Consider the following 27,768-nt stretch of genomic DNA (forward strand, 5'->3'; position numbering starts at 1 on the left):
GAGCTGCGACTTGAGGAAAAAAGAAGAAGAATCAGGAATCTTGTTGATGATTTCTTGAATGGGTTGAAGAAAATAAAGAATGAAGAAGAAGTATTCATTTATTCAAATTGGAAAGTCATTAAAAAGCTAAGAATGGAAGTGAGATCATTAAGAACATTTGTCCTGTTTGGGGATTCAAGTTTGGACGATGAATTTTATTACAGGATGTCCAAGAAAATAAACAAGTTCTGTCAAGATAATGATGAAGTAATTCTATGGAAATACAACATGGATAGTCTTATCCCTCCGCTGCTGGAAGAGATGCAAAGTTATTTGAGTTTGAAGAATGATAATTATGTAGCAATGACCACAGAGGAGAAAATGTTTGAATACCTCTTCACAACCCTTCATTATCTACCAAACAATATTTCTTATTTTATTTCACGATGTCCAAGAAAATAAACATTCTTTGCCAAGTATTCCGTCGTCTGACAGATTTCTATCCTATCCTCCTCGCCAACAAAACAACTACTACTCAATATCTCTTTCCTCGCTTCCAATTCATTGCTCAGACAGTTATGCAATTCTATTTTCGTATTTGGAATGGAGCCTCTCATTGCTCTTCCAAGATCACTTCTCTACTCATCGACATAATCCCTCTTGAGCTGGAGGTTTTATACATTTCTACTTCTAAGCTCATCAAAGAATCAACGTCAAGAGAACTAAAACAGTTTGTCAAGCAAATCGTAAAAGCATCTCCAAGGATTATTCAAAATCATCTCATTCATCTCCAAGGACGCATGGCTGGTGCTGTCAATTATGCCCCAACTCAAAGCATTAATGTCATGATCGAGTTCCTATTGATCTTTCTCACAGATATACCAAAGCGCTTTATCCATCCTGACAAATTGAACGATATGTTGGCACATGTCGCACTACTTACAAGGAAGATATCTATTCTGATGAAGGAGAGCTCTGAGAATAATATCAATGAAGCGGACTTTTCAGCTCCAGACTTGTTGCAAGAAATTGAACAAATGAAGGGAGATATCAAACAGAATTTTTTGAAATCCCCGGATGAGTCATCTCAACTTCGCTTTCCTATGGACGATGGTTTCCTCTTCACGAATCTTCTACTCAGACATTTAAATGATTTGCTCATTTCCGATGCTTATTCAGTTTCTCTCATAAAGAAAGAAATTGGGATGGTAAAAGAAAGCCTTGAATTCATAAGATCATCTTTCAAGAAAGTCAGGCAAACATTGGATGACAGTACTAGTGGAGTAGTTAAAGATTGTTGGTTGCGTGCTTTAGATGTGGCATATGAGGCAGAACATGTCATTAATTCCATTCTTGTCAGAGATAAAGCTCTCTCACATCTCCTCTTCTCACTTCCGAATGTCACTAATAAGATCAAGCTTATCGTGGCAGAAGTCACATGTTTACAGCTGGAAGATAAGAATGGGGATGACCCCCTTGATGCAAAGTCTTCCTACGAGCCAATTGAGTCAACCTCGTCATCTTTTGTTGAGGTAACAGTTGGTCATGAAGAAGATGAATTCAAGATGATTGACCAGCTCCTTCATAAACATGAATCTGAGCTTGATGTCATTTCCATTGTCGGAATGCCAGGACTCGGTAAAACTACTCTGGCCAAAAAAGTGTTTAACAATACATTAGTTGCTAGTCATTTCAATGTCCGTGCTTGGTGCACTGTTTCCCAAAAGTATAACAAGTCAAAGGTGTTGTGGGAGATTCTTCAGCAAGTTACTGCCTCGGAAAAAAAAAAAGTGAGGATGACCTTGCTAAAAAACAACGAAGAGTAGTAGAAAGTGAGGAAGACCTTGCTGAAAATCTACGAGTAGCACTGTACGATAAAAGGTACCTCATCGTTTTGGATGATGTGTGGGATATTGCAACAGGGGAGATGTTAATAGCATGTTTTCCAAAGATTGAGAGAGGAAATAGAGTTATCTTAACTAGCGAAAGTAGTGAGGTAGGTTTGAAAGTTAAATGCCGTAGTGATCTTCTCCGCCTTCAACTTTTAACACCTGGAAAAAGTTGGGAGTTATTCGAAAAAAGGGTATTTGGAAATGGAAGCTGCCCTGCTGAACTGTCGGATGTTGGACACCAAATAGTTGAGAAATGTCAAGGGCTTCCTTTGACTGTTGTTTTGATTGCTGGAGTAATTGTTAGAGGAAAGAAAAAGGAAAAGGATTTGTGGCTTAAAATTCAACATAATCTGGATTCCTTTGTTTCTGCCAACAACAATTTAGAGATTATGCAATTAAGTTATGACCGTTTACCAGACCACCTAAAGCCGTTGTTGCTTTACTTTGCAAGATCTCGAAAGAGCAAACGAACTCCAGTCTCTAAGTTGATGCAGTTGTGGATGGCTGAAGGGTTGGTGGATCATGATATCGGTTCGAAGAGTAGTTTAGAGGAAGCAACTCAAAGTTACTTGGATGCTTTAATTTCCAGTAGCCTGATAATGGTGGATCATATGCTCGCCGAGAAGAGTAAGCCTTTTTCTGTTATGATCAAGGTTTGCTATGTGCATGATGTTGTGCACGATTTTTGTTCAGTAAAAGCAAAAAAGGAAAAGTTTCTCAAGTTAATCAATCCAGGTGCTCGATTCCATGCTTCTGATTTCCTACACCATCGTCTAACCATTCATGCTGAGGCGGGCGAACTCCACAAAAAATCTGTTTTGTTCAATTCTAAAAATTGGTCAGTTGGTAGTAAGCATCTCATATCTTTGAAAGTTAGCGGTTCGTTTCTTAACTCCAGGTATGTGTTTTACACAAGACCCTTTGGACTTGTTAGAGTGTTGCAACTGAATAGCATTGTTTTGGAAGATTCTTTAATGGAAGAAATAGGGTCCCTATTTCATTTGAGGTTCTTAAGGATTCATACTCGAGGTGTAAAAGCTATCCCAGTGTCGTGGTTGAACCTCCAGAATCTGGAATATCTGTTGATCGGAACGGAATATCCCATCATCGTACTACTGCCCAGATTATTCAAACTGTCAAAGCTGAAACATGTGAAAATTGACAGGAGTAGTTTATTTGAAGAGGAAGAAGATGCAGACAATATTATGAATCAACCAATGTTAGAAGACTTGACAACTTTATCCCATGTTTATATCTCATATTTTGAAGGCACGAATGATGCTCTGAAGAAGTTCCCAAATCTTCAACACCTTGAGTGCATCATCAGGATACCCAAGGATCCTCTTACACACGATGATTGGTTTCCCAAGTTTGATGTCCTTAACAAACTTGAATCACTCTTTGTAGAATTCCCATGGAAAGATTATGTTTATCCCAATGAATATCACTTCCCTACCAGCTTGAAAGAGTTGCGGTTGTATAAGTTTCTCGTGAGACCTGCTTTGTTGTCAGCAATCGCGGAATTGCCTCAGCTTGAAATTCTGGAGTTTATGGAGTCTAATTTCGTTGAGGATAAGTGGGATGCAAGTGAGGACATGTATCCAAGTCTTAAGACTTTGACTTTGCGAGAGGTCAACCTTTCAGAATGGGAAGTTGATAGGGAAACTTTTCCCAAGCTTGAGGAATTAATAGTAGAATGTTGTTACGAGCTTACAGAGATCCCTTCTGTATTTGGGGATATAGACACTTTAAAGTCCATTCGTTTAATGTATATGAAGCGTGAGATTGGAGATTCATCCATTGAGATTAAGGAAGATGTGGCAGCTTACACAGGAGAGGACAGACTTCAACTCCATATATCAGATGTGTTGTATGAATTAGAAGCTGAAGAAGAGGATGAAACAGAGGTAATTAATTTATTACACCTTTACCCCTACATACATATATACTTCATTTAATTTAAATCATACTATATATAATTTGCAGAATGCCCAAAGGACACAAGGATAGAACAACAATGAAGAAAGAAATAGAGCGTTTGCATTTGCAGTCTCGGTTCATCTGTGTGGTTCTGGAGATGTTCAAAATTAATGTTTTGAGAGTTTTCTTTCATGTTTTTTGTTAGTTATGAATCTTATTTCGTATCTAATCTCTGATATAAGATTCTAGTTTTTTGTTTAACCTGAAAGATTGTGACTTTTGTGAAGAGTTGTGATTTTAATGAAAAATAAGGTTGTGATTTTTACGAAGGGTTATGACTTTTCACTTTTCTTAAAAGGATTGTGACTTTTTGATAAGGCACTATAAACACATGTCACACTATCATTTGTTGTCTATAAATAGAGAGGTTTACTTTTTTTTTAAAACAACGATTTTCTAGACTTCTTTTTCTACTAATAAATTCTAGTGTTCTAAATATATTTTACTGTTGTTGAGTGGTTCGATGACAGTTTTAGATATCGATACACCGGTACCTAAATCAAAGGAAGTTAAAAGTTTTCATAAATATTATGATGGAATGTATGAGTCCACTAGCTACAACAGGACCAAGTCCTTCAAACAGTCAAGATGCACAAAAGTAAATGCTGAAAGTAAAATGAACACACAATACTTTACGTGGAAACCTCATGGCTCATGGCTCATGGGAGTAAAATCACGACCTGTCTCACAGGATTTTCAAACTGTTTTCACTAATCTTCTCAAGCAAAAGTGAAACACAGTTTACAACCTCACAATGATATTAACCTCCTAATCTCAACGCTAAGTAATACAACCTATTACTTACTGAGCCTAAGCAATGCATTCATTGCCCACTATACTAACCTTCACTGATTAATATAGACTTTTGACCGTAAAACACAAAGTTACCCTTAACTATGTTCTTACAATGACTCACACAAAGTTTTGAAACGTTTCTAACAAGAGTGAAACTAATCCTACAAGTTAAACACAAATACAAACAATCAAAATAACAACAGGTTCAGGAAGCAATTCTTCAGTCAATGAGGTCCCTTGTTGTTTTGTTTGAAGCTTGAATTTTCTTTCTTTGAATGAATGAATTAATTTGTTGTTTGTCATGTTGATTATATCAACCAAAAAGAGTTATTGTCCATTAGACAAACAACCTCATCCATTCTGATTGGACGACCTCACCAACCACTGACAAAACAACTTTCCAGTTGTATAGCACATTGTCCTGGACGAGAATAATCTGCAGAGTACCAAGTCCCTACACTTGTGAGGATCATCAAAACATCTGAAAGCTTTATCATATTACAAAGACCAAATCCAACCTCCTAATAATTATCACTTCCATACAACAAGCTTCAAAGAGTTCTCTAATACCTGCTTTGTTGTCGGCAATCGTGGCATTGTCTGAGCTTGAATTTCTGGAGTTTATCGGCTATGATTTTCAAAGAGAATAAGTGGGATGCAAGCAGAGGCGAATCTAGGATTTCAAGAAGACGGGTGCACCATTATCAGGGACAGCTTTGCCCCTTTAAGAAAAAGGCAACTATTTTAGGCTTTCAAATTTGAAGGACCTCACTTATTTTAGCAACAACAAATATAGATTTTTCATAAGAAAAATATTAAATACGATCTGCAAAAAAAAAAAATTATATTAAGAGAAAAAGTTATTAGTAGAAATTTGATATACCTAGAGTACTATGTCACAAGAAAGATTAAATGCATTGGTTATATGAATTATTGATTAAAAAATAATTATTAAAAGAATTCGATTATAAAAAAAGATACAATTTTGCATCTCAAGAAATTTTAAAAGTAGATTTTATAAAAAGAATATTATTTTTTCTCAAAAGTTTAAGGCCTTAGTTTGATTTTGTTTCAGACCACTTGTGCGTTTGAGCCGCCGCTGATCATTGCACGTAAGATAAGATCTAAAATATTATAATTGATTTTGCTAGTTTGCTTACTAAGAATGGTGATTTCAGTTGAAAGAACGAAAAAGAAGGAAGAAAATAGGTTTTTTCAGCTGTGAAGTTAGAGGAAAAGAAGGTAAAAATAGGTTTTTTCAGTTGGGAAATTCGAGCGCTGCTTTGTGTTTTTTGTGAAATAAAATGCTTGCAATGGAACCTACTTTTAGATTATTATTTTTTTGTAAAAATAAGAAGTAAAAAGCAATGCTGTATTTTTAATTTAAAATAGGCCGACTGCAGTTCTTTTTTATAAAATGCTTGCAATGGAACCTACTTTTAGATTATTTTTTTGTAAAAATAAGAAGTAAAAAGCTATATTTTTTATGACTGGCTTTTAAAAAATTTTAAAAATAAATGATGCAATTGGGAATCGATCTGTAACATCCGACAAATTAAAATGAATATGAAGAAGCTTGAAATTGGAAGTAGTCATTTTTTTGGAAAAATTCAGAATCTGGAAAATTTGGCTAAGTGTGGAAATCAGTGAGTTTTTGGCCAACTTTGAGTAGTCGTAACTCCTACCTCAGGATGAGTTAAGAGTAGTTCCAGTTATTTTTGGAAAGCCCTTGGAACGATCTTTCCAACGCCACCGAGTTTGCTCGATTCCGAGTTTGTATGAGCGAGTTATGCCCTTTGAAAGTTGGGCAGTTGGCAGGGAGTCCGTCCGGAAATTTAAGGGCATTTTGGTCTTTTCACAAATCAATTGTTTTGGTTATATTAAAGTGTTAGACTGATTTTAGATCAGTTTGTCTCAATTTTTTTAAAGAGTAAAGAGTTAGGGTTCTTGAGAGTGAAGAAGAGAAAGAAGATAAGGAAGAGGAGAAAGAGAAGAGCAATCAAGGAGATCATAGTGGATTTTCGTCGGGGGTGATCCCTATCAAGGTATGTGAGTTCTTTGTGTGGGTTAATCCTTTCCCCCACACACCAAGCTCATTTTATGATTGAGAAAAGATTGGATTTGTTGTTGAAGTTGTTGAAGTTGTTAGTTGTTGTTGATGTTGTTAGTTGTTGTTGATGTTGTTAGTTGTGTTGTTGAAGTTATTGTTGGTTGTGGGACATGATTGGGTTGTGTATTTGAGTTGTAATCTATTGTATATTGAGGGATTTTATGATCCTTAGTGTTGGTTGGTTCATACCCAGAGGCGTATCCAGGATCTCAAGAACATGGGGGCACCATTATCTTCAAAATAGACAATTAATTCAATTATATAAATTTTACGGTGAGAACAAGTTGACGAGCAAGTAGGTAGTAGCAATCTTTATATAGTAATATATTAGCAAAAAACATCATTCACTTACATATGTACTTCATTGATGAGAATGCTCTTTCCATGCTTGCGGTAGCAACAGGAATAATCAAAGTTAGCTTCACAAGTAGATACACAAGTGACCAAGTTTGATCTAGTTTTGTCTCTATCATCACTTTTGCTAGATCCTTGATTCCCTTCAAGTTGAGAAACTTGCTATCACACTTTTGAGCATAGACAATAAAATCATCAAGTTGAAAATTGAGTTTCCGAAGCTCTTTATCACCAAACTCACTTGGGTAGTACTCGGCTAGTTTCATTATCCTATCCTTGTGAAAATTAGCAAATGAATCAACCGGACTCAAACTAGCCATACCGAGGAGCAAGTCACTAGTCACCATATCAAAACGATTATTGAGTTCTTGAAATGCCAAATCAATGACGGTATAAAATACTTCCACACGAAAGTGATGCAAATATGAAATATTGGACCTCTGACGCTTGGACTTCCCATTAGAGTAGTCTTCATTCATTTTGGGAATTGAAATACTATGCTTACCACAAAATAAGCTAACCTCATCCATCATAGAGTCCCATTCATCCTCTCTCATCATTTGCAATCGTTTCTTTGAAAGGTCAAGCAATCCCATAGCATTAACGATATCTTGATCTTTCTTTTGTAAAACTTTATTCAACTCATTCGTCAATAGCAACACCTTAAACATCAAGTGCAACATAAAGACAAATTCAAATTCACGAATCTTGCTCAAAAGATTTTCCGCCGCAAATCTATCAAGATGATATGGAAAATCACGTTTCATATCCTTAAGCACATTAACAATTGAAGAAAAAAGAATCATGAAATTGTCCAAGGTTTTAAAATGAGACCCCCAACGAGTATCACCCGGTCGTTGGAGGCCACGTTCTTGATTCAAACCTTGCCCTGTATGAACTTCTCCAAATTTAAGCAACTCTTCCAACTTATCTTCTTGATGTTGTCGAAGTGAATCTTTGCGTTTAAATGAAGCTCCAATAGTATTCAAAATATTAGTGAGAACATAAAAAAATTTATCCACATCCGAATTCTTTTTGGAAAGACCTACAAGTGCGAATTGCAATTGGTGAGCAAAACAGTGAATAGAATATGCAGATGACGTATCTTGTAAAATCAAAGACTTGAGACCATTTATTTCCCCTTGCATATTACTAGCCCCATCATAACCTTGACCATGTATTTTGGATGTACATAATGAGTGATCCAAAAGCAAAGAATAAATTGCCTTTTTTAATGATTGAGAAGATGTATCATTTACGTGGACAATACCCAAGAATCGCTCTATCACCATTCCACTTTTGTTGACATATCTCAAAATTAGAGTCATTTGCTCCTTATGAGAAACATCCTTTGATTCATCAGCTAATATTCCAAAATAATCACCGTCCAAGTCTTCAATGATAGCCTTAGTTGTTTCTTTAGCACAAGCCTCCACAATATCTTTTTGAATTGTCGGACAAATCATCATATCATTTTGTGGAGCATTACCTAATATTACTCTTCCCACATCAAAACTTCTATCCCCATACCATTTCAAAAGTTCAAGAAAAACACCCTTATATTCGGAACCTTCACTTTCATCATGTCCACGAAATGGAAATCCCGATGTCAAGAGAAATCTTGCTACATCAATTGAGGCATTTAAACACATCCGATAATCACTTCTTGCCTTTTCACTTTGCTTGTCAAAAGAAGATTGGATCGATTGTCGTTGGTTTTTCAAATCTTGCATCCTATTGAAACATTTATGATGGATACTATTTACCTTACCAACATGTTTTTTGAATCTTTCTAAAGCTTTGTTCCAACACCTAAAATCATCTCTTGTAAATGAATCTCCGGCATTTTCACGACTTTCAAGTTCATTCTTGAACAAATAACAACACAAACAAAATGTTGTTTTTGCTTTAATGCTATATTTCAACCATTGAGATCTTCTCTTAAACCAAGTTGGTCGAAATTGACGCATTTTATCTCCAAACTTAGTTTTAGGGAAGATATGATCAACAGGTTGACATGGCTTTTTTTGAATGTAATACCTCCTTACCGCATCTCGAATATTAGGACAATAAGATGAAATAGGCATTCGATCTTTGGGATCTGCTTCCAGAGATTTAAAATCAAGCATATTATCATATTTGAAAGTGGAAAAGAATTTGTATGTCTTTGAACTTCCGGAGCAACTTGTGAACTCACAAATGGTTGATTAGAGCTAGAACTTGGTTGGCCATCTTTTGGCTTTGGTAACTTGATGAGAAACTTATTCATTTGTGATTTGATGAATTGATTGTAAAAATTATTTTACCTACAAAATTAAATATTCACACTTCTATTCAATCTTATAAAAACAAAATAATTTTTAAAAAATATTAGCACAAATAACAAGTTTACTAATAAAAGAATCACAATTATTAGATAACTATTTAGAAATCAAGAAATTCTTATAAATTTAAATATTCAAGCAATCAAATAATGGAACCACTTCATAAATCAAGAAAAACATATAAAACAAATGAAGTGCATTAATAAATAATTTATTTTTTTAGATAACATACCTTGTTACTTATTCTCAAATCTCACTCTACTTCACCATGAACAACAAAGTGGAAATGTGGAATGAAGCCAAAAGAAAGAACAATATGATGTCTTTACTCCTTTTTACCTTTTAGTTTAGGGCTTTGAAAAGTCAAAAGAAAAAGTTAAAAAAAATAATAAGAAAAATGTCTAAATAAAGAAGGAAAGGAGAAAAAGAAAGTAAAAAATATAATTTGACTTTATTGACACTTCTAGCTTAAGGTCTAGACATAGCTAATGCAACCTAAAAATATGGGTATTTGAACCTCTTTTTATTTATAAATTATTAAAAAGATCTATGAAAAGTGGCACATTTTGTTATATTAATTAAAAATTAAAAATAGTAATGTGGATAGAAAAATTTGAACCACAAATCTATAAGTTATGCACCTCCTATTTGTACTTACTTATCAATATACTAGAGTATTCTTTTTAACCTTGGGTTCACCAATACAAATTAAAAAGATAATTAGAAAAATAGTAGTATTATATAGGGGTTAGGAAGGGGAGGATGGGTGAATGTGAACCCCCTCCCCTTCATGTACATACGCCCCTGTTCATACCCCCACACACCAACTCGTTTTTAATTCCAAGAAAAGATTTATTTTGGTTGTTGAAGTTGTTGGTTGTGTTGTTGAAGTTCTTGCTGATTTGGGACAGGATCTGGTTGCGTTTTTTAGTGGAATCCACTGTATGTTGAGGGGTTTATGACCCCAAGTGTTTGGGAAAAGAGAGGTTGAGAGGGTTTAGAGTTGGCAACATGAAAGAGAAAAGTTGGGCAGCTTGCCTGAAGCAAGTCTGCGTCACAGATTTGTTCCCTCTGTGAACAGAATCTATTCTGTTTTCAGAATTAAATTTCGAAATTTTTCTTAAGTCTAGCTGTCCTAAATTATTCCTAATCATCATGGGGTCCTTCCAAACACAAATCATTACCCTTGAGTTCATAATCCAATTCAAGGAGAGTTAGTTCCAAGTCAAGTAAAGTTAGAAGTCAAGTGATGTTAAGAGTTAAGCTTAGAAGTGAAGTAAGTCAAAGCAAGTTTTTAAAGTTGTTCAAGAGTCTTTAGTGAATGTTTTAGCTTCATTTTTTAAGACTCGAGTTTCAAGTCAAGTCAAAAGTATTGAGTTTCAAGTCAAGTCAAAAGTTAAGAGTTTCATGTTAAGTTAAGAGTTTCACATCAAGCCAAGAGTTCAAGTAAAGTAAAGAGTTTAAAGTTGAGTTCATTTCTCAAAGTTATTAGGGAACTATGTATTCTCAAAGAAGTTTTAAAGAAATGTCTTTACATTTAAACAAGGTTGGAAACTGAGATTTCCAAAAAAGCCTTCGGGCTAGTTTTTGAGTAATTATCTCATATTAGCAGGAATAAATATGTTTTAAAAACATAAGAGCCAGTACATTTTTTGGAGTAGTATCGAGCACCGAATTGGGGGAGCGTTCAAAGAACCCACAGCCCCCATAGAACCATGTTAGCCACCATGGGTAGAAAAAGGATCATACTTTTTAGATGAATCCTTTTTAGATTAGACTAGTGGATCCATTAGGCAGTTCAAGTCTTATACCTTTGGCCAGGTATAAGATGCTCTGGCAGCGTGAGGTCGATCGTTGTATCATCACTATAGCTCTCATGTTATGGTTGTCGGTTAGAGAAACTCCCACAGCAGTTATTGTATTTTTATACACAAAAATTATTGTATTTTATATACATCAGTTCAATTGTATTTCTATATACATCTCAGGCTTATTGTATCCTTGTATACACACAGAGTTTATAGCATGTTTTAAACAGTCTTTCTTTATATCGCACTTGTTTTAAATTGCCTTATATTGAAAGAAGTCAGTCAGGTTGAGTTGAGTTGAGCAAGGTAAACTTTTCAGTTTCTTCCAAATTTCCTTCTAGCCTATGTTGCTTAGTTTTCCAGCTCGCATACTCGTACATTCCATGTACTGATGCCAGTTGGCCTGCATCATCTTATGATGCAGATACAAGTACCCCAGATCAGCATCCTGCACGTCGTTGATCTAGCTGAGCACTCCAGAGTCAGCGGTGAGCCTCCTTGCATTCCGGAGGACTCAATTATTTTGTGTTCTTAGTTTTTGTTTTATTAGGGTGTTGCGGGGTCTGTCCCAACATCCATCTCAGTAGTTTAGAGGCTTCATAGACAGTCAGTCAGCTAGTTTTGAGTCTCTTATCTATGTATATATGTAGATACTCTATTTTGAGACCCGAGGTGCCTTTATGGCCAGATTTGTATCAGTTAAGTTGTCTTATGACTTTACTTTGCATTGAGTTATTCTGTTGAGTTAGGTTTCCGCTGAATTAAGAAAGTCAGGCCAAGGGTTCGCTTGGGGCCAAAAATGGTCTCCGGGTGCCGGTCCCGCCCAGGGTGTAGGCTCGGGGCGTGACACAATCTATTAACCTCCCCGTGGAAAACAACCACCCAAACCAGTGAGCCATCTAGTCATTTGTGAACATGGGTTCCTTCAGTTGCTATTTGTTATATTTTACGAATTATACAAGTAGATATATCTAATTTTACCGGATGACCACGGGTTCCGGTGACCCATTTTTTTAACTTAAATTCGCCCCTAAATGCAAGTGAGGACACCTGTCAAAGTCTTGAGACTTTGTGTTTGAAAAAATTCATATATATATATATAGATAACTGATAAAATCATAATATATTTAATTGTACACCCTTAAAACAAAAACTCGCTTGGGTGCACTGGTCGATGTTGCCATTTTGGATTGCAACTGCGCAAGTTCGAATCTTTCAATGAATGATATTCGTGTAACCATCTTTACGAGACGATAACTCTATCATTGAGCAAAAATTAAAGAGCAGCATAAAATAAGGATAAAAGTACAAATGACCCAATAGTACTTCTTGTAGAATATGTAATGTTTGATTTATGTTTGCAGCCTTAACGTGAACATTCAATTAGTCTAATCAAAGTCTAAACCTAAAATTGATTAATTTAAGTTTATAATTATTTTGAATTATTATTTAAAACCAAGTCTTTCTACTCGAAAATCGAAATGATAGATGATAGTCTCCATAAATATATTTGCAAGTGAATAACAGAATAAGCATTTATCAGTTGACATTTCCCGGGTTAATTTTGGAGGCATTTCATCATAGATTTACACTAATATATAAGGGATAAGACATATGTATCTCGTGGACATAATCGAAATTTCAGAGACGTACTTTAATTAAATTAAGATCTTATTACTCTCCTGAACCCATTTTTTTTAATTTTGTACACCATTTCGGCTTACGTGGAATCCAAACATCTCCCACGCGCCTCAACTACGTGGAGTCACGAAGTGTGCCACATAAGCCAAAAGGTGTATAAAATTAACAAAATAAAGAGTTCAGGGGTAATAGAACCTTAGTTTGGTTAAAGTGTATCTCAAAGATTTCGATCATAGTCTAGGAGATAGTTGTGACTTGTCCCAATATTTAAATAAAATAAAAAAATTATTTCAAAATAAACAAATAATTTTAATTACCAAATGGATCCTTTATTTTATTGGCAGATCCATAGTCTGTTTAGTTGACTAAATGGAGATATTTTAGGAATGTGGGACTGCTTCATCCTTATTAATCAGAGGTCTCGAATTCGAGTCCTGGTATGGAGAAAATTTTATTGGGAGTGTCATCTCCGAATGAGTCCTACAGTGCACGATCCGGATTTAGTTAGGGCTCCAACATGGACTTCGAACACATGATGGGAAACAAAAAAAAAGAGAGATTTTTAGGAATGTGGACAATTTTCATCAAAAAAATCTTGATAGAACTAACTATTAGTAAGTCGTATTTTATTTTATTTTGTAGATATTAATTCTTATTATCACTTAAACTAAATAGAAAAAAAAGTTGACTATTTCAAAAAATTTAATATAAATATAATATTGTAAGAACATGGTATTGTGAGCTATTGACCAACTTAACCTTTTGTCATTTTTTTCTTATTGTATGGCTATATAGATTCAAGGTAGTCTTAATTAGCATTTAAGTTTTATTGTAAGCTCTCTCAGAATATATTACATTCATCATTTCCTTGTTAATTTTCATGGTTTTAACAGCTTGGAAGTAAAGAAAAAGGTAAAATATTTTTCTTTCTATTTCATATTTTTACAAGTAATATTTGAATTCGAAGGCAGAGAGAGTACTACCTCCTTTTTATTTTTATTTGTGGATTACATACATACTAAGAACCAGAAAAATGGTTTATAGTTTTTACTTGATAATTATAGAATGTATATGTTGGATATATAGAATAATATGTAGGAGCTTTTACCATTTTTTGCTTACCATCTTAAGGTTGAAGGAGTGAATGTTTATTATCCGAGTAATCTCCTTTTGTCGATAATTAAGCATCAATATAAGATTGGTCTCCGACCTCTTCTCTTCCCTCTCTAAACTGTTTTTCAATTTTCTCATTTTGGTTAGTCAAAAATATTAGTTAGAGAACATTTTCTCTATAGAAATACCATATATTTATTCAGAATTATTATTTACTACATATATTTTTAATAATTCAAAACCTATAAATTTAATAAGTAGTTTACATTCACAATTCTTGCTTGTTGCCGTTCTTTTTACTTGTATTTCTATTTTTTATCCTTATTAAATGTGCATGTGATTAGTTGAAACATCAAATCTCTAGAAATTGAAGGCTGGTTCGAGGTTAGAGATTAAATGGAAAAAGGAAAGTCTACGGTATGTCTACTAAAACTTTTACATGTTCTAAAGTCCAAACTAATACTCTCTGTAACAATAGTTAAACATTTTTTATTCGGCACACATTTTAAAAAAGATAATAAGGATAATATTATTATTTTATTATTTAACTTTATTAAATTTAATGTTTTGAATTCGCGAAATGTGTTAGATGATAAATAATATTTAGTAGCTTGGGTAAAATAGACACAAAAGGTATATTATTTTTTGATTTTTTAAATCGGTCTAGTATTGTTGGACAACTAGTTTTAGTATAGTGGATGACTATTGTTGGACAGAGAGAGTATTTCCTCCGTTCTTTTTTAGTTGTTATGTTGCGCTTTTCGAGAGTCAATTTAACTAATTTTCATAGTTGAATTAGATTATATTCATTCGATATTATAAAATAAATTTTCGATAATAAAAAATTATATCATGAAAGTACTACAAATTGGAATTTTTTCATAAAAATATATCTTAAAATATTAGTCAAAATTCATATAGTTTAACTCTTAAAAAGAAAACTATGACAACTAAAAAAGAATGGAGGGAGTAGTAATTAAGTTGGTCACTTTTCTAGCAATTATTAGTTTTATTTTACATATTTTTGTAACAATATTATTAGTATGTTTTAGATGGCAATGTTAACGCTTATTCGAATACTACTTGTGGAAACGTGTCTTACACATTTGACCTCTTATTTATTTATAGAAAACATGTGTAATATCTACCCAATTAAATTTAAAAAAAAAATATACATGTCATCATCATATGCATATATACAAAATGAAAAAGGTTAAACAAAACAATATATTAATTCAAATAAGAAAGAATAACAGATAAATAAAAAATTTCATAAGAAAGTCTAATGGACTAACATTTTATGTCCAATTTATAAAGGAATAACTATGTACATCAAAAGTTGTGAGTGAATGTGAAAGTAAAAGAGAAAAAGATAAATTTTACCTGATTTTGTAGATGAATATGATTGTATTGACGAAATGGAACAAAAAATTGTTAATAAATTTACCTCCTATTTTTCGCTAATAGATGAAGAATGAAGAATGAGAAATGAAGAACATAAAGAGTTATATTATAGAAATGTATTTAAAAAATTAAAAGAAAAGACATCAATAAAAGAGGAAATCAACTCAAATGAATATAAAAGAATGATATGCCTTTTCATCTATTGCGGCTATACAACTCCCATTTTTCTATTGATTTGTATTTACTTTTTTTTATTTATCATGTTTATAAAATGCATATTTATATTTTTTAAACGTAAATGCTCTTGATATAATATTTACTTGAAAGACAAAAGATTATTCAATATTTTATGGGCTTCAAAGCTAAAAGGACTAACTATTAAACCTCATTAAAAAGTGGAAAATGATAAGTTTTAACATCTAATCATGTATTTGGCCTAGTTTGATTGTCATTATTTATTTGATTTTAAAAGCTTGCAAGGTATTATTTTTATTAAAGAATTAATGAAGGGGATTTTCTGTCCAACTTTGAACTTAAAATCTAAGAGATATTGCATAATATTTGCTTGAAAGACTAAAGAATTATTATATAATATATAATAATATGATATATGATGATATAGAGGCATATACAATCATTTTGCTGCCAGTCAAGTATATTCCGCAAGTAATATTCAGTGACTTCTTTGATTAATGTCATGTGGATCATAAAATAATTTATGATTGAGATACATGTCAAATATGACACTTAACAGAAAAGTCAAAAATAGTAAAAGTAAAGCTAACGGTATTCATTAAAATATTTGTGACCATTGACTCTTGAAAAGGTTTGTCAGCAAAATGTAAATAAATTTAAACTCAATAATCAAATATTTATATATTTTTTTGAAATCATCTAATTAAGATAAACATAATCATAAGAAATTAAACTATCTAATTCTACAAACTTCATATGAGTATAAGAAATATGATTTACTTTTGTCACGTTAACAATATGAGCTAAAGCATGCCTATATTTGTTAATCTTGTGCACAATGGATACATTGTTATTTTCATGTTCATTCACTTTAATTAACAAAATATATATCACATTTTATGAGTTTAAGTAGAATGTCACGACCCAAAATTGGTTGTAATGGCACTCATCTTATTCCACCAAGACAAACCAGCTTAAAACTCAAACATTACGATAAAATGCAAAAACAAGGTATAAATAAAAGTTTAATAACAAATAATAATATGAATAATATGTCAACTTAACTAAATTTCCAAAACATGATTGTCACGTGCACAAGTCTCTAATGTATTACAATAGATTTGAAAGAAAACAAAAGCCTCAAATGATATTGTCTCTAAAGCAGAATAAAATCATAAATAGGAGTAAAAAGGTTTGCTGAGATGACAAATAGCCACCTCACAAATCTCCATAGGAAGCCTCAGACAAGAAGAGGATAGAGAGTATCACGAAGAGTCGAGCTTGTAACCTACACAAATGTAGAAGCAAGGGATGAGTACCAAACCACATGGTACTCAACAAGCAAACTCCTAAACACAAATCTAAGAATATAGAACACGGGTACTCCTTACACTCCAACCAAACTTCCACAACTACAACCTGCATAAAATCAGTCCAACCTAACAGTTTACAATTTACATAGCTCATAGCTCAATGAAAACACTCCGACAATTTCAGATCAACAATACACGTGATAATGTTCATCAATTACAAGTTCCATAGAAAAACACTCACAAGTTCACAATGATAAAGATATGTGGATACAATGAGATGCAATGTCGAGTATGGTGATACATGCATGTATGATCTAATGATACACACCCGTTTCTCTTAGTTCAGGACCCAAGGGGGACATGTTTGTTCATGCATCTGTCACGGCGTGCGACACATCCCCCGATAATAGAAACCATTGTGGCATACGACACGTCCCTCGAATTATAATATTTATCCTGGCGCGCGACACATTCCTCGAAATGATACATCCTCTTTAATTCCTTATTCTCCATCAATTCACATAACACTTGTCACAATCATGTCTCAGAACCATATGCATTAAGCCTTTGAAAATGATGCTATATTTCCTTGGATAAATATTGAGAGTGTCATGTAACTTCAATTTATGAATACCCAACAAAACTGAGATATTTGTCTTGACATAATAGTCTGAAATTGAATGACAAGGAAAAAAATTCAATTCATATTCAACATGATGTCGAAGTCTATCATATTCAAAGTAATGAAGTCTATCCAAATATCTTGTTCTATCAGATCAATAACTTGAGATCGATGTAATCGCCACTAAGAATCATCTTAGGGTGTCGAGATACGTACAAATATAGAGAAGAGTCACATAATATATCCAAATCTGAAAGAAGATACATAAAACGAAGTAGATCCATGATCAAAATAAAACTATAGAAGATCGAGAGCATACTAAACAATACTTAAGACAATCTTGGTTACTTTAATAGAGTTAGTTATTTGTCGATATAATATTTCCAACCACCACAACTTAGTCCATAAATTGTAGGCCAATCCTTTACCATTATACACATGTCTCTATGAATATTCTCACATAGTTTTATACAAGTATCTTTGCCCAAAATCAAATCATGTTTTCCATTAATTTCAACTAATATTGTTGTTCCTCAATTCAACTTCCGAAAGACATCTCACAGGTTGAATATGTGAATATCTACCATTTAATCATTAAGTGTTCTAGTATATTGACACTTAACTTAGCTTCATAATCTCATACAATTTTATACTTAGTCTTTATTGTGGCTCCCATCATAACAAATTTTACCATTGTGATTATCGTATAATTCAACTCGAACTATTTGAATTCTTCTTAGTATACCTCCACTTCAAAGGTAAGAAAGAAAGTCATTCATACATATCTTATAACAAGTCCTACCATCTAATGCTTCATCATAAATGATCACACTCATATTTTTGTTATTCCTCAACTTTTCATCATAGTCTAATCATGATCATTATGCTCTTATCTAATCAATTGTTCCTTCCAAGATTACAGTTGTATTCATAGCATCCATATTATACCCTTTCAATATTGAATTGTTCACTTATCATAAGTACCATTGTGTCATAAGGTTGTCGCAATAAATTGTAAAAAATTAAAACATCCTTGTTCAAATCACACCTCAAACGAACTATCCATACTATGTCAACATCCTCAATATATTATCAAGTCATTTTGCTAACCAAATCATAACGCCTCGAACCACACCATGTAACATCATCTCTCATAACTTGCGAACAAATTGGAGACATATCCTCACAATGGGTGAAGAGAATAAAATTTAAAAAATTAGATATTAAAGTGAACCACATACGTACGATAAGGAATGAAAGTTTCCTAAAGTCCTATAGCCTCTCAAAGATAAGTAATGAAGATCTACTCACTGATCCGCAAGACTCTACTAGACTCTGCTATTGTACTTAATGGGACATATGAACCATGCTCTGATACCATGTTGTCACAATCCAAAATTTCATTAATTCGTGAGGGCACCTACCATCCCCGTAGGCAAACCTGATCCCTCTATTAATCATTTAACAATGCAAAATTTGTATAGATAAGTTAAAATAAAATATTCCTAGACATGGTGACACTAGTACAATGGCATCACTAATACGAAACAAACATGAAAACAAACACATTTGTTTAGAAGGAAATAAGACAAAAAGAAGAGAAATCAATTCACCCTAAATTTCAACAAACATCAATCTCAGTCGCAGTAACAAATCAAATACCGCTAGTACCTGACTCAGTTCCTGCTTGAAAAAGGTGTAACAAGTATAGAGTGATCCATACGGAAAATACGTGTATTCAACAAGTTTTGATTACTAACTCTTCTAAGAAGCAATAACGAGGTATGTTCTAAAAGTTTCTTTTTCTAAAAGTATAATTACATCATAAAATAAATCACCTCAACATAACAATAAATATATATTTTTCCCAAACAGTCAATTACACCATCAATGATATCACAAGATGTCTCAAATGTATCAAATCAAATCAGTTCACAATCATTTCAACAACTCAACGCCAAATTTATATGAAATGCAATATAGATGAAATGTAATGCCATGCACTGACCAAGAAATGGTATACACCGCTTCTTCTGTCAGATAGTCGTGGACTCAAAAGATCTGTTTAACTGCAGGAATCATTTCTCATCGGCACAATAACATTTGCCAGAACCATTTCTCATTGGTACAATACCTTTCGCCGAAATTACTTTCTATTGGCTTTGCATGATATCACTTGTTGGAACAATTTCTCATCGGCATGATAAGAATACGAATCTTACAAATAGTTGAATAAATAATATCAACCAATAATTATCATACAACAATAAGAGTGGTACAAATATGTATGAAAAAACATATGATATGAGTTCATTAATCGACCCTACAATTAAGGATCATTAATCACAATCAAATTTACATAATTTACTAGTTTCAATGACTCAATCATATCACAACTTACGGATACTATCAAGCAATAATTAATTTCATGTAAATTTTCCCATATTATAACATTTGTACCCGCATAAATGTTCGTTATCTCATTTTGTCACGATCCAACCCACCGGGCCGTGTGGGCACCCACTCTAACACCTAAGTAGGAGAACCTTCATACCCCAATAGTTAAACATGCGGAAAGTTAAAAGAAAACAGAGATAAATATAATAATATGATTTTTTGTACAATAACTTTAGGCACTCTTTTTTATTAAACTTGTAAAGTAATTAACAACTCTCAAGGATCTAGTCTAAATAGTTACAAGAGCTACTAAGAGTACATCTGGACAAGATAAACAAAAGACACAGCTCCCACCATACGGAAGGAAGATAGATGCTGCTAGAGAATTTCTTCGTCTTCACCTAATGAAACGTCACCAACCTGCATCCAGATTATGTCAAAAGACATAGCAAGAGTAGTATCAGTACAAAACACACGTATTGGTAGGCATCATCAGTCAACCCGACGCCCACCACATAACATAAGGACCAACTAGTAAGATCATGACATAAACCACTCGTTTCTCCACCTCTACCCTTTTCTTGAAGTACCTCCAAATTTCACTAGTACTCTGACTACTAACTACCTTCTCAACCAACTTACTTACCGGTTACTTGATCATGGCCTAACCATTCTAACACATTAAGCGTTCCCCCAAAAACCACCACGTTGTATTTCAACTAACCTTGCTTTTGAAAGGGCTACTTTCTTCGGCATGGGGTTGCCGGGCTCGCCTCAAGACCAAAAAGACAGCATCTATCTCATTTTCAAGGATGAGCTAGATGAGCTTGATCTACGCCATACCCTTACTTCCTTGTCACATTACCCAACCATGGTCACATAGTACATTATATCAAGTTTTCTTACCACTAAACCCAATCTCTTTCCCCAGGGTGAAATCCACCTAAGCATATTTCATCACATACTCTGCCTCTACTTCTCGCCATTACAACACACGAACAACCCTTGCTATCCATTATTCGCCCCTTGGACACCTTGCCCTTTCACTATACCTAAACAGCTCGCTCAACACAAGAACTATCAAATCTAAGTAATCGTAACATGTACCTACTGAGTGCAACATATATAAGTCAATACAACAACATACTCACATGTGCATATCAAATATATGCAATATCAACGACACTTATGAACAACTTCACATTTCTCAAGATACACAATTTTTTCACATCATTGGTCCTCTAATGGAACTCTAACCCAAACAGTTAGCATACCGAAACGTGGTACCCGATCCCATAATTATGTCGGAACGTGGCAACCGATCCTATAGCTATGCCGAAATGTGGCAACCGATCCCAGTTAGTTATGGTGGAACGTGGCAACTGATCCTAGTAAGTTATGTCGAAACGTGGCAATCGATCCTAGTTAGTTATGCCGGAATATGGCAATTGATCCATTCAACATATCACAATTACAATCACACGTATATCCTCATAATCATGTAAAACAATTCATGACTCATAGCGTTCATCATTCACATCTCCTTATTTACAACAAGTGTGATCAACAATGCAACATTCGTATACCTACACGTTTCACAATGAAGCAAGAACAACATACATCACTAAATCATGGAATCACCACCCTCACAACGGATTGTTCATCAACACACCTAATGCAACCCTAATTCGACCATTCTCAGCCCTAATTCATCGTCTAAGGCTTTTTACTAGGGTTTAAATCAATAATCATTCGGTGCACGAAGGCCTACGCATAAATCCTACCATTGATTCACATATATTACGTAGTAAACACGGATTTAAACTACTCAATTCATAAAACCTACCTGGGCGCCAAGTAGTTGCACGGAGTTATTGACTTCGATTCTTGTTTTCCGGGCTTCGTGACGGTGATTTTGGCCAAGAATCCGCAAGATATCATCATCCTCACACTAGAAATCTCTCTCTCCCTTCTTCCCAAGCTTGCAACAACTTTTTGGGAGTTTCTAAGTGTTTTACGACTTATTTAGGTATTTTAGGAAGAAGGAGGAAAATAGGATTTCGCATAATTTACGTTCTGCCTCGCCTATCCCGCCCTGGCGTTAGCTTACCCCGCCTTGGCGCCGCCCTAGCGGCATCTGGCCCATATGGCGGGACAATGGCTCAGATTTTCCTGAATTTTTATTTCTCCTAAATAACGACGGTTCAGATTGTTACACATTTATACGGGACCCTCTTATTATTCGTTATCATTATATTTATATATTTCATAAAACTAACACCCCAAAGAAAGGAAGGAATTTCTACTTGCCTCAAACTGAAGTTCAAACGTTAAATTACCAATCGTCCTTTGTAATGCTTTTGAATGGTCAAAATCTGTTCAGATATATAATTCTCGTAAGAATGCGAATCGAATGACAGCCATATTATTATATTTATTTTTTTGGCTCAAAATCGGGTGAAAAAAGTCACCCTGAGCCTTCGAATTCAAATTTGAAATTTTCTTTTGGATTATTTTCACTCATAATAAAATAAACTCGCATGATTAATTTTAGTTAAAACGGATAGTTATTCGACCCTCAAATCAAGATTTTGTTCTAAAAATCCTAGAATTATATTTTTCTCAATTAGGCATAAATTCTACACTTTCTATCCTAAATATCTGTTCATAATCATATAAAAAATTTGTGAAAAGAACAAGAATCACTTTCAGATAAAAATTCCACTTTTTCCTCTTTTATTTTCTCCTCTTATTTTCTCTTTCTTTCCTTTTCTTCTACTGCGTTTGTTGAACTGTTGTTGTTTTTTCGTTTATGTTGTTTGACGTTTCACGTCTTTCAACTCTTCTTTTTTTTCTTTTGTCTATTGGGCAGTTGCCCTTTTTTCCTTTCCTTTTTATTTATTTAATTAATTGGGCACTTTGCCCTTTTTTATTTTCTTTTTCTTCTTTTTTTTCTATTCCCTCGATCCACTTTTAATTGTCATTGTTTTCTTTTTAGAATCAAATTATAAGAATTTTGGCTAACATTTTATGATGTATTTTTCATCATATTGATATGCAAAAAATTGCAATTTATAGTACTTTTACTATATTTTTTGAATATCTAAATTTTTTGTTTAAAATATCGAATTAATTAATCTAATTTAATTTTTAAAATTAATCAAATTGACTTTCGAAAAGCGCATATCAAATAAAAGTCGACGGAGGTAGTATTATTAGCAATAAAAAAAATTTCATTATTTAATTTAAAAATTATATCACCCATTCTCATAAGTAATAAATTATCTATAGAAGCTACTAAAAAAAGTTTAATATAAAAAAAAATGTTAAAATTCACTAAAAAGAATCTTACATCCCTAAACTTTATATTACATCACATCAAAAAACTACTTGCTACACTTGTGTAACTAAATAACAAAATCTGTCGCTAATATATCCCGACTAATGACTGGTTTTTAATTTAGCAGCTTCCATTTGAGGAAGAAAGAAGAAGAATCAGCAATCAATTGATGATTTCTTAAATGGCTTGAAGAAAATAAAGAATGAAAAAATAATTGCTTCATCAAAATTGGATGTCATTGAAATGCTAAGAATGGAATTGAGATTCCTAAGAACATTTGTTCTGTTTGGGAATTCGAGTTTGGATTACTTTTATTCCAGCATGTCCGAGAAAATAGACAAGTTCTATGAACTTAGTTGCTCACTTTTCTATCAAGATGAAGATGATAAATTAATCCTAGCGAAATGCAACATGGAATGTCTTGCCCCTCTGCTGCTGGAAGAGATGAAAAGTTTTTTTTTGAGTTTGGAGAATGATAAGTATGTAGCCATGACGACTGACGAGAAAATGTTTGAATATCTCTTCAGACACCTTCATGATCAACCAAACTATCGTGCTAATTTGCTTAGTGACTTCAAGATTCTTCAGCAAGTATTCCAACATCTGAGAGATTTCTATCCTATCCTCAAGGCCAACAAAGCGAACACTGAATATCTCTACCCTTGGCTCCAATTGACTGCTGATAGAGTAACACAATTCTGTTTTGATCTTTGGACTGAATATTATTATGATGGTTACGAGGTGTGTGACAACGTCTCTCAATGCTCTTCCAAGATTGCTTCTCTACTGATAGACATAATCCCTCTTGAGCAGGAGGTTTTATGCATTTGTACTTCTAAGCTCATGAAAGAATCAAGGTCAACTGAACTAGAACGGTTTGTTAAGCAAATCCGAAAAGCATCACCAAGGATTCTTCAAAATTATCTGATTCTTCTCCATGGACGCATGGCAGGTGCAGTAGCTGTCAATTACGCTCCAACTCAAAGCATTAATATCATGATAGAGTTCCTATTGATCTTTCTCACTGATATACCAAAGCGATTTATCCATCATGACAAATTGAATGATATGTTGGCACATGTTGGGCTACTTGCTAGGAAGATATCTATTCTGGTGGAGGAGAGCTCTGAGAATAATATCAATGAAGCAGACTTTTCAGCTTCAGACTTGTTGCAAGAAATTGAACAAATGAAGCGAGATATTAGACAGATTTTTTTGAAAGCTCCAGAGTTATCTCAACTTTGCTTTCCTATGGATGATGGTTTCCTCTTCATGAATCTTCTACTCAGACATTTAAATGATTTGCTCATTTCCAATGTCTATTCAGTTTCTCTCATAAAAAATGAAATTGGGATGATGAAAGAAAGCCTTCAATTCCTAACATCATCTTTCAGGCAAACATTGGATGACAGTACTAGTGGAGTAGTTAAAGATTGTTGGGTGCGTGCATTAGATGTGGTATACGAGGCAGAACATGTCATTAATTCCATTCTTGTCAGAGATAAAGCTCTCTCCCATTTAATCTTCTCACTTCCGAGGGTCACTGATAAGATCAAGCTTATCGTGGCAGAAGTCACCGGTTTACGGCTGGAGGATAAGAATGGAGATCACCCCCTTGATGCAAAGTCTTCCATCGAGCCAATTGAGTTAACCTCATCACCTTTTGTTGAGGTAACAGTAGTTCATGAGAAAGAATCCCAGATCATTGACCAGCTCCTTGATGAACATGAATCCGAGCTTGATGTCATTTCTATTGTCGGAATGGCAGGACTTGGTAAAACTACTCTGGCCAACAAAGTGTATAACAATACATTAGTTGCTAGTCATTTCAAGATTCGTGCTTGGTGCACTGTTTCCCAAAAGTATAACAAGTCAAAGGTGTTGCGGGAGATTCTTCAGCAAGTTACTGGCTCTGAAGTAAAAGGAAGTGAGGATGACCTTGCTGAAAAGCTACGAAGAGCACTGTACGATAAAAGGTACCTCATCGTCTTGGATGATGTGTGGGATATTGCAACAGGGGAGATGTTAATAGCATGTTTTCCAAAGCTTAAGAGAGGAGATAGAGTTATTTTAACTAGCCGAATTAGTAAGGTAGGCTCGCAAGTTAAATGTCGTACTGATCCTATCAACCTCCAAGTTTTAACACCTGAAAAAAGTTGGGAACTATTCGAAAAAAGGGTATTTGGAGAAGGAAGCTGCCCTGCTGAACTGTCAAATGTTGGACACCAAATAGTTAAGAAATGTAAAGGACTTCCCTTGGCTATTGTTTTGATTGCTGGAGTAATTGTTAGAGGAAAGAAAAAGGAAAAGAATTTGTGGCTTAAGATTCAACATAATTTGGATTCCTTTATTTCTGCAAACATCAATTTGCAGATGATGAAGGATATGCAATTAAGTTATGACCATTTACCATGCCACCTGAAGCCGTTGTTGCTTTACTTCGCAAGATCTCAAAAGAACAAACGAACTCCGGTCTCTAAGTTAAAGCAATTGTGGATGGCCGAAGGGTTTGTGGATCATGATATCCGATCCAAGAGTAGTTTAGAGGAAGTAACTCAAAGTTACTTGGATGCTTTAGTTTCCAGTAGCCTGATAATGGTGGATCAAATCCCCTCCAAGAAGAGTATGCCTTTTTCTGTTAGGATCAAGGTTTGCTATGTGCATGATGTTGTGCACGATTTTTGTTCAGAAAAATCTGAAAAGGCAAAGTTTTTCAAGTTAATGAATCCAGGTGCTCGATTTCATGCTTTGGATTTCCTACATCATCGTCTAACAAAAAATGTGGTTTGTTCAATTCTAATAAGTGTTCAGCTGGTAGTAAGCATCTCATATCTTTGAAAGTTAGCGGTTCACTTCATAACTCCAGCTATATCTGCCATACAAGACCCTTTGGACTTGCTAGAGTGTTGCAACTGGATAGCATTATTCTGGAAGATTCTTTAATGGAAGAAATAGGCTCCCTATTTCATTTGAGGTTCTTAAAGCTTTGGACTCTTGATGTAAAAGCTATCCCAGTGTCGTGGTTGAACCTCCAGAATCTGGAAACTCTGTTGATCAATACACAATATTCCACCATAGTATTACTGCCCATAATATTCAAACTGTCAAAGCTGAAACATGTGAAAATTGACAGGAGTTCTTTCTTTGAAGAGGAAGAGGAAATGGATGCGGACGATATTATGCATGAACCAAGTAGAATATTGGAAGCTGAGAATTCAAAGTTAGAAGACTTGACAACTTTATCCAAAGTTGATATCTCATATACTGAAGCCACGAGTGATGTTCTGGAGAAGTTCCCAAATCTTCAGCACCTTCATTGCTACATCAAGGAACCGATAGATCCTCCTACACACCGCGATTGGTTTCCCAAGTTTGATGTCCTTAATAAACTTGAATCACTCATTGCAATGTACGAGAATGCCGGATATCCTGATAAAATCCGGCAACCCAATGAATATTACTTCCCTAACAGCTTGAAAGAGTTACGGTTGAATGGTTTTCCCCTGAGACCTGATTTGTTGTCAGTAATCGCGGCATTGTCTGAGCTTGAAATTCTGGAGTTTATTGACTGTGAATTCGTAGAGGACAAGTGGGACGCAAGTGAGGACATCTATCAAAGTCTTAAGACTTTGTCTATGCGAATGGTCAATCATTCAGAATGGCAAGTTGATATGGAAACCTTTCCCAAGCTTGAGGAATTAAGACTAGAACATTGTTACAAGCTTACGGAGATCCCTTCTGCATTTATAGATATACACACTTTAAAGTCCATTCATTTAACTAATAATAAGCGTGAGCTTGGAGATTCAGCCATTGAGATTAAGAAACAAGTAGAAGCTTTCACAGGAGAGGACAGACCTCAAGTCCATATAGAAGATGTGTATGAAGAAGAAGATGAAGAAGAGGCTGAAGAAGAAGCTGAAGAAGAAGATGAAGAAGAGGCTGAAGAAGAGGTAATTAATTCTTATATCGTTACCCCTACATACATATATACTTCATTTAATTTAAATCGTACTATATATGATTTGCAGAATGCCCAAAGCACTCAAGGATAGAACAACAATGAAGAAAGAAACAACGCGATGCTTCCATCTGATTTCATCTGATTACTGCTTCCAATAAACAAACTTGTTACTGGTTTTTTTCATTGCTGGTTCTGGACATATTTTAATTTAATGTGTTGTGTGTGTTTTTGTTTTTCCTGTTTTTTGTTAGTTATGAATCTTATTTCGTTTGTAATCTCTCATATAAGATTCTAGTTTTTCAATTGGAAGGTTTCAATGCCAAATTGTGAATCAATATATGTCCCATTTGGCCTGAATCTGATGATAAACAGTCATCAATGGGCAAGTCTCTTTTTTTTTTAAGAACGTGAAAAAGGCAACTATCCCTTTTTTTTTAAGAATATGGACAGTTAGATAACTACTGCCAACAAGCATTGTGGTGGAGTGGTAGTACTCTTTGATCCTTAATCAAAAGTCTCGCGTTCGAGCCCTACTGG

The 27,768-nt window shown here is 34.2% G+C and overlaps 1 pseudogene; it reads left to right on the plus strand.

The window, feature by feature from the left end:
- On the plus strand, positions 1–27,322 carry LOC125812069 (putative late blight resistance protein homolog R1A-3; annotated as a pseudogene).
- The last annotated feature ends 446 nt before the right edge of the window (positions 27,323–27,768 follow it).

Source organism: Solanum verrucosum, unplaced genomic scaffold (genome assembly GCF_900185275.1).
Source record: "Solanum verrucosum unplaced genomic scaffold, falcon-dt-bn FXZP01000603.1, whole genome shotgun sequence".
In the NCBI taxonomy this organism is placed as follows: Eukaryota; Viridiplantae; Streptophyta; class Magnoliopsida; order Solanales; family Solanaceae; genus Solanum; species Solanum verrucosum.